The sequence below is a fragment of the Dendrobium catenatum genome, unplaced genomic scaffold (assembly GCF_001605985.2).
Source record: "Dendrobium catenatum unplaced genomic scaffold, ASM160598v2 original_scaffold_274944, whole genome shotgun sequence".
NCBI lineage: Eukaryota > Viridiplantae > Streptophyta > Magnoliopsida > Asparagales > Orchidaceae > Dendrobium > Dendrobium catenatum.
Genome location: NW_021593339.1, coordinates 1 through 9265, shown reverse-complemented (window position 1 = coordinate 9265; position 9265 = coordinate 1). Strand labels below are relative to the sequence as shown.

Genomic DNA, 9265 nt, shown 5'->3' with positions numbered 1-9265 from the left:
GCGTGCGTGACTTCGCCCGGCGCTTGCCCGAACAGACTCCCGCAAACAAACAAATCCGAAAACACAAATCCAGCCGCTGCCCACAGTGCTTGCCCGAAGAAAACTATATCACTAGCAGTTCCCAGATCTCACCAAACCTCGGCCAGATTGCTCTATCGAACAATCGCCTTTCCGGTCATCTTCCGCCTTCAATCGGCAATTTCTATGTTGTCCAGAAGCTTCTAATCAACCAAAACCTCTTTTCAGGCAGCATTCCGCCGGAAATCGGCCGGCTGGAGAAACTATCCAAGATGGATTTCAGCGAAAACTGTTTCTCCGGTTCCATTGCCCCGGAGCTTAGCAAGTGGCAGACTTCCTCACTATAACAACCTAAGTCTAACAAATCTCTCTGAGAGATCCTAAGCGCGAGATCACCAGAATACGAATCTTGAACTACCTCATCCACTCTAGTAACAACCTGGAGGTGGCCTCCTGATGTATACTCATCGTGGCTTGCAGGTCCTTATCTACTCACCAGTTCGCACAGCAACTCAGCAAGGCTCTGGAAAAGTAGAAAAATAAAGATCAATAATATGTCGACTAAAAGAAAATGGGAAATCCTTTGATAAGGGCGGACCTCTGTGGAAGATCCATATGCTAATGTTGGTGATGCAGCACTTTCATTTGATAGCGAAGATGCTGCAAAGGCATTTGCTGGGCTGCATGAGTGGGACTATCAGGTTAAGAAGCGTCATACTCCTCTTTTGAAGGTAGCGTTTATTGTGAACTACAGTGACTATTTTGGCTTGGCGACTGATGAAGATGTCAGTGGAATGCCAACTGTGCTTCAAAGCATTCATGAATGTCATGAGATTAGTGATTGGGTCACTCGTAAGTTTGCTGCAGATGCTTTGGTTGTACTTGCCTCTTATTCAGGTCATTTGACTACCACTAGGACTTCTCAAATAATTGAGTCTCTTGAGGCTTGTTGTTTTGATATGGTGAAACCCGTGCGAGGTAACATGATGGTGTCATTGCAAGATGGGAGAAAAATTTCAGACAAAGGTGATACTGCGGTACCCGAGGCTTCAATGGAGAGAAAAGTTGTTAATTTTGGAAATATTGAGAACAAGATCTTCGATCCGGGAATCTGTCTTCTGCAACAATCTCTTTTTCAATAATGCGTCTCGACGGAGTCGAGCCTTTTTTACGCTAGGGGAGAATGATGCGGAGCATTTTTAGCTTATAATATTCCTTAGGTTATTTTATTTAGTTATTACAAGTTCTCTAGAATATTCTAGGATTCTCTAGGTTTTCTTTGCTTTTGCATTATATATAGGGAATGTGTAAGAGGAGAAAGGCATTGAATGAAAATATTACTCTCTTAAAGCTTTCAAGCTTTGTGTTTGCCATTTTCCCTGGATTGGGATTCAAATCATTCTTGCAAATAGATTCTTCCGACTATCCACTACATCAGTTGCCTCTAATTTTTATTGTATCATTCAACATTCTTGAATGCTTTAGTTGTTTGAAGAGGTTAGGGTTGATTTTCAGTGGTTGAGAGGAAAAGATCCATTGGCTATTTCTGTGTTGATTTTCACAGTTCACTTACGATTTTGCATTTAGTCTTTTTTCTTTTTTACTCTACCCCTGTGTTGATTTTCAAGTTTTGTTCAATCTGAACTTTTGGCGAGAAAAAATTATCCGTGAAGTGTTTTAACTGTGTCCAAGCTAGAGGGTGTTTAATTCATTTCTCATATATTACATCTCTTACAGGCATCAAAATAGGTCCCAGATGTTGTCAATTTTCTTGATTTTTTTTGTAGGGTTTCTTCTTACACATCGTGCTATGGTGCTGTGAAAAAAACATAATGATTCATTAAGTGGGAGAAATGATTTCTTTAATTTAGGACCATTTCTTCATGTTTGAATTCCAGAATAATTTTTTACGATAGACTTATATGAATTTCGTTTAATACATTGAATTTGGATGGCTATTTTTTAAATGCATGATATGAAGAATACATTTACCTAGCACCCTGATCTCACATGTGCCGATTGATGCTGCATATGAGTATGAGACGCTACTTGCATTTTTAGTTTTAATTTACTTAACTTTGCTTTCTGTAGAGTCAATTGAACTAGCTTTGAGATTCTCTTATCTGATGTACCATCTTCATTTTGATCATAGAAATAATGTTTTATTATTCATCCATTGGTACTCTAAAACTTTAATGGCCATATGATATAACTCCAAGTTCTTGTTTGTTTAGGATTTTTTTTTCAATGATGTTATTGTTTTACTTATTTTCTTTAATGGCCAGTGCTGAGATTCTGCCATGCCTTGGTCTCAACAAGGTTTTTAGCAAGCTAGATTATGCTGACAAGTTGGAGTTCAAGATTTGACTCACTATTCTGCTTAATACTATATACTACACTTTTTCCTTTTTTTCTCTTTCTCAATTTTCATGTGTTGTAAGTCAATTTAATATTCTAAAGTATCTATATTGTTATAGAATTGGATAAAGATATTCATCTTCCATTAATTTTGCTTAAGAGTATGCTGAGAGATTAATCTCCGTGGATAGAATTGCTTGCCTTCGTTGATTTAAGGCTGTTTCTTAGCTTGATAATTTAGGTTCTTTTGAGATGTTTTGCTGTTTTCTCAGTTATTTATATGATGATGCAACTTGAAAGCATGTGTCCGGCAATTCCTTATACCAATTAGTAGTTCACTTGTTACAGAGATGTTGTACCTTTGCTATGCTCCATTTTTATGTCCAATCAAGGAGCTGGGAATGCTGCTGGAAGAGAAGAGATTTTAGTTCATGTAAGAACGTGAATGGATTTATCATGAATCTTTTTCAGACTATTTTTGTTTTTCCATAATAGTGCTTTCACCTCAATATTCTTTCTGATGCCTAGCTCCTCTTTTAAATGATCTCGTGTCTTTGGCTCTAAAATTTGTGGTTAAACTCTATGAAAGAACATCTTAATTGGATAAAATTTATCTTTTTCTTCTTGTTTTCCGTTATTGTTTAAATTGTTCATTTTGCAAATATATACTATTATGTGTTGAAAGTAAATTTTCCATATATGTTCATATGAAGTGCAGTCATTTGGATTTTATGTGGTTTTCTTTTATCGTGCTTGTCAGCTAGTCTTTCAAATCCTATTGACTCCTGTACAAAATTGGATAGGATAAATTTATAGCTTGATATTTCAATAATTGTTTGTGAGATTTTCTTATCATACTATTTAATATTTTCTTTTAATTTTGAGTTTGTTGTATTAATTTAATTTATACGTGGTGATTGAGTTGAAATGTTTTTGTTTATATCGAATGCTTTATGTGTTTATGTGCCCTAACATGTCGTATCTTTTGAGGGACTAGCACGAGCAATGGGCGCACCAAAGAAAATCCCTGTTGAAGGCATTTCTAGCTTTATATTGACTTAATTTTAAATGTTTGAGAGCTCTCGTTTCTGAATTGCATTCTTCACATATGACTAAATTGACAAATTTCTTTTTGATTTTTTTTTTTTTGTAATTATTCTCACAAAGCATGAAGATTTTTCGTTGTCAGTTGCCTAGATCAAATCCTTGCTACAAGTGAACCTCCTAAGCATAATGGCACCGATAAACCAACCATTATTGGAGGTAATATACATAATTGTCTTGAAGCTCTCCCTTACTCATTGCAGGGTATTTGATAGTAAAGAAAGTTTTTGTACACATTGGTTTTGATTTGCAGAAACAAAAGCTCAGAAGTGAGCTTGAAGTTGTTCTGCTAATTTATGATGACTTTTGTGCCGATCTTAAAAATGATGGGAAGATGTATAGATTGTAAGGTTTTGTTTGAACTTTGTTCTTCATTCAACTCAAGTTTTAGTTTAGATACAAAATTTTCAGTTTATTTTTACAAATTCTGCTAAATAAGGCCATTGGAGAATGTATATATATACATTTTTTTGTTATGTCACCTTCTCTTTTGGTTGAATTTTGTATGCATAACAAAGAAATAAAGCAAGTTGTTGATCTGTAAGTACTTCTGTGTTTCAACTCTTTATGTTTGCTCATCCTAAGGACTAATGGAAGGTACTAAAGACGTTTTATTTGATAGTATTTCTTATCACTGCTTATATACTTTGTTATAATGAAGTCAATTTGAGGCATTTGTTAAAGTAAAAAAATAGAGTTGTATGAGGAAGTTTTGCTCAATGATAGCTAAGATAAGGAGTCTGTTCTCTTCTATTTTGGTTTAGTTATCTATAAAGAATATGAAGCTAGGATGGTTTTGATATGAAGGCCTTGGATGGCGACCGAGTGAATTTCAGCAAGCTGGTGTTCAAGAGAAGAACCACTATCCTTTACAGTATAATAGAACATATTAGCCTCCTTTCATGGCATGAATTTTCAAGATAAGGACCATTGTCCTCTTCTTTGGCGAGCTTCATTATATTGCTACATAGTTTTATTATTTGAGTATTATTTTTCATCACTTTTTATGTTTCGTGAGCTTGTTCTTAACTCATAAATATTTTATATTTTATCACATTATAGAGAGGCAGATGTTTTGGAGATGCAAGCAGTGCACCTAATAGAGTTCTCAAGTAGCTCTTAAAGAGATGTACGGCATGTCTGCTAGGAAAATTGTTTAATTCACTTTGATGGAAGTTTCTTCTTATAATGTATCTTATCTTTTTTTTTTTTTTTTTTTTTTTTTTTTTTTTGGATTTTATTATAATGTGTTGTAAAGATATTTATTGTAATTGATTGATCATATACATATGAAGATTTAAGTTGTATATTTTAGACTGTGGAAAGATTATATAATTGTAGATTTATGAAATAAAAATGTTGATTTGAAAAAATAAAATATTGATTTATCAAATTCTTATTTGAGCTTGCTCTCATTGGTTTTTATCTGCTACTCGATGCATTCTTATTAAGACTGATTTATGATGCTGATGCATATTATAAAGAATGCAGACCTTGAAGAACTACGTGAATTGGGATCAAGTACTTTTGGTTAGCAGTGCTAAGTGAAATGGTACTAAATTCCATAAGCTTTATGTAAATAAAGAATCACAAACTAATTTGGTGATCTCTATCTTTGTTCCATCATCTAAACAAATTTGTGATGGTTTTGTTTGTGTGATAGAGATTTTATCATATTCATTACAGCATTGATTTTTTATATTCATACTGTGAATTTAGATCTTTGCAGAACTTTACCTACCTATTCTTGCCTTGATTTTAGGTTGGAGGAAGCTCTTACTATGTGAACTTTGGTCATAGCTTGGGTGGCGCTGGTTATTTGCGTGGTAGTGGCTCTAGGTCATACTACTAAGGTGCACAAACTTTTGCTCTATTTTCTTATTTCACCTTTTCTTTTCTGTAATTGTGAGTTTATTAAGCTGGTCCTATAGCTAACTATAGACTATCGTTGCAAGTCACTTTCAGAGGTATCATGATGCTATAAATAGTAGAAAGTGATGATTAGAGTCTGATTTATTTCTATGATATCATACTACATTCTGTTAAGTATCTTTTAATTGATCTTTGCAGAATTTTGTTGTCTAGTTATGTACCTTGCAAGTTTGAACTGCTAGTTTCAATATTTACTGCTAGTTTCAAACATCTATGATGGATTAATTTAAACTTAAATTGTATTGGTCTTGCACAATTGTTTCTTATGTTTTAATAATTCCAATTTTTTTTTCTGATATGCACAGAGGTTTGGTTGCAGTATACGGCTGTAACTGAACTGATTTTTGGCTGATCTGACTTTCATTTTTAAAGTTAGTTTTAAGCCAATCTGTTTGATCTTAATTTGGACTTGGTTATATGCTATCTCGGTATGACTCAGGCTTAGTGATTTGTTTCAATTTGAAGATAAATGGGTGCAATATATAGGTTTGTTATGTTTAAGTTTGTTTTGTAAATTTTATTCTTAGTTCACCTTATAAGCATGCACTTATATATGCACATCAGGATGTCATCATTGACTCATGTGTTTGATTCAAAGTTATTTGAAATCTCAACATTATAAATCTGTAATTATCTTATGATGAAATTGGAACTATTCAGGTTTTGACATGGAGGATGACATGGGGCCAGCATTTTAAAATGATTAGATTTTCGGTGCTCAATTTTGTAGGTTTACTCCTCCTTAGTATTATGATTTTTGTTCTGCATCGTTTTATAGAGCATTAAATGTAACATTCCCGGTTCTCTTGGATGCTAGTAATCCTGGAATCGTTTTATATAAGTTATAGGATCTCAACTAATGAATTATTAATATTGATTATTTGAGCTGTTTGAGCAGATCTAATTTCAGATTTTGAAACTATTTATACTTCTTGTTTTTGCTTTTACTTCAGATTTAGAAACCATTTGTAATACTTCTTTCTGCTTTAACTTCTAAAACGCCAAACTGCAATCTATCAGCCTCAAATATTTGGTTTGTGATATCAAACTTTTATCATGAATTTGTTGTAGGATTTTTTATAATTGAGTTAGATGAAAATATTTTTTTTTTTTTTGGTTTGTGATATCAAACTTTTATCATGAATTTGTTGTAGGATTTTTTATAATTGAGTTATTTTTTTTTGATAAGTTTCTTTTGTTTGCGCAGAAGTTTCTGTTGTTTTAATTCAATGTTTGAAAGTAATATGGTGTTTGAGGTTGGATTTTACAGTTATTTTATCTTAGCTTATTTTTAACTAGAATGTAGATGTTAAAGAACAAAAAGTATTGATGGTCTAAGATAGTTTATTGGAAGTCTTCTCCACAACCTGTAGTAGTTTTGTCTTCAACTGAAGCCCAATTCACTGCTGCAAGCCTGCAACTGAAGGTATGAAATAGCATGTAAATTCCATCACCTAAATTAAGCATCTTTATGGGTGTTTGATGAAAGTATACTTGTTTTCATGATACAGTGGAAACTTTATATTTCTTAGAAATTGCTACGTCATTATTTAAGTAGGAAACTTAAATATTTCTTATTTGTTTGCTATCGCATTTTTTATGTTAAATGAAGAATCAGAGCTAAGTTTGTTGAATCCTTCAAGTGAGCTGTTCCAAGAAAATGAAGACCTTGTGGATAGCATTCCTTTTAGTAGAAACTTATTTGATATTTTCGATTATATAGATAGGCTAGTGTGTTTTTCTCTTCCAAATGCACAGGCTTTGTTAAATGTGTCCAACAAGAGAACAAAAAAAATCAAAATAAAGCCTGCATACCTTTGATGTGACTTGTAGTAGTATTATTATTATTTTTGTTTCCTTGAGTTTTTACTCTTCATATTCTTAGAATGATATAACATTTTTTTTTTAAATAATTTACTTAAAATTTTGTAGGGAGGCTATCAATCAGTAGAACATCTATCAGAATTTTATGAACTTTGCTTTGAGGAAGACATGCTGCCAAGCGGTATGCAAGTTCCCATCATTTTTACCTTGAATAATCTCAGAATTGTTGAAATATTCTGATAATCTTGTTTATAAAATTTTAATGTAGGGATTGCAGTATTTGAAGCATCAACATCGGTAGTGCCCTGCTCTAATAACAACTCTACGACCACTTTCTCTCCTGCACCCACATGTTTGCCCAGAACCCCGCCGTAGCCTCAATGCACCAGCAAATATTGTGGCACGGGCTAGTACTCATGAGTTTGGTAAGCAGTATAGGGGTATCCATGCTGGCCGTCGAGATCGTCAGTTTTTGTATAGTAGGTTTAGGCTTTGTCGGACGTGTCGATATGATGTGTCCCTTTTGACTTGCCTTACTTTCTTGGGTAATTCTGATCGCATTGTCACTGGAAGCTACTCTGGTGAAGTAAAAATTTTTGATACTAGCAATGGCAATTTATTAAAGAGTTATGGTATCCATCAGAAACCCGTTCTTATGATTCAGTCGGCCTTTCTAGGGGATACCCAGTTTATACTTTCCTCAGGTACATTTGTGTAGGGGTTGCCTACTTGTACTCCTAGTTGAAATTCTTTGCATCTGAAATGTGCATTGATGGTTATGGAACTGGATCCCACACTGCAGCAGTACTATATATTTATTGGTGTTAGCATGGTTATAAATTGATGTTGTCGCTTACCTTGGATAGAGTTGATTTTGTAATTTTACATTTATTTACATAAAAGTAAATGAAAATTTTTTATGTTAACTAGATGTTATCATTTTGTAAACATTAAGATTTTATGATTAATGATTTCTGAGATCGCATTTTTTTATGTTAATTGATGGATGTATTTGTTAAATCATATGCAAATTCTTAATAATGATACTGATGAATTAATATAATTTTTTGGATTCTATGCTTTTTATTATTGTGACCAGAAGTTAATAAAATGTGTTATTTCTCTATTATAAAATTTATCTAACTAATTGCAATATAAAGGAGTGATGGATTGATCTTAATTGCTATAGTCAATGCATAATAATTGGATAACAATTTTTTGTACTAAATATCATAGATTTTATATTCATAAATATATATCAAAACTTAATGAAATTAAGGGGCACGTGATTTATTTGGTTGAACATTTTGCGACAAATTTTTATTTTGGTCGCTACAGGAAAATGTAATAAATAAATTTAATTATTAAAATTATTAAATAGCATCCAAATAAATATTCATTAGCATCCAAAAACATGGTCGCTAATATGTCCAATTTTAGTGACCAATACTAATTAGTGGTTGCTAATTTAGCAACAAAAAAATTTTTTTGGTCGCTAAAAGCCTCAGCGACGAGGCTACTGCGACAAATCAGCGACCCAAAAATTTTTGGTCGCTATTTGCTTTAGCGTCCAAATTATCATTTTTAGCGACCAATTTTGTTGGTAGCTAATTATCTATTTTCTTGTAATATAAAGTCTTGTAGGGATTGGAGTTATAAGGGATCATAAAGGCAAGTTTTTAGGTGCTTTTGGTAAAGAAATGTGCCATTGGGATATTACTCAATTGGAAGTGATTGCTCTTAGTAGCATTACAAAATTTTTACCTGAATTGATGTTTGATATAAAAAGTATCATAATTGAATGTGAAAATTTTAAATGCTATGACTTTTTTTCATAAGTCATTAAAGAAGGCCAAAGATATGGATGTACATAATTTGAATTTGGATTGATCATTTCTTTGTGATTTTCACAAAGTTATTTATTTATGTATCTCTTATCAATGAAATTAGGTGGCTGATTATTATGTCTCCTTAGCAATTTTTGATAATTTTCATTGGGATGTTGCTTCTTTTAATAATCTTCAACCAT

At 32.8% G+C, this 9265-nt stretch overlaps 1 long non-coding RNA gene across 1 annotated transcript; it reads left to right on the top strand.

Annotated features, from left to right (window-relative positions):
• The first annotated feature begins 4698 nt into the window (after nucleotides 1-4698).
• On the top strand, nucleotides 4699-7900 carry LOC110098465. The gene is made up of 3 exons (XR_003699945.1): nucleotides 4699-5333; nucleotides 7345-7417; nucleotides 7505-7900. It is a non-coding gene; the product is annotated as an uncharacterized LOC110098465 (long non-coding RNA).
• Nucleotides 7901-9265: the final 1365 nt, after the last annotated feature.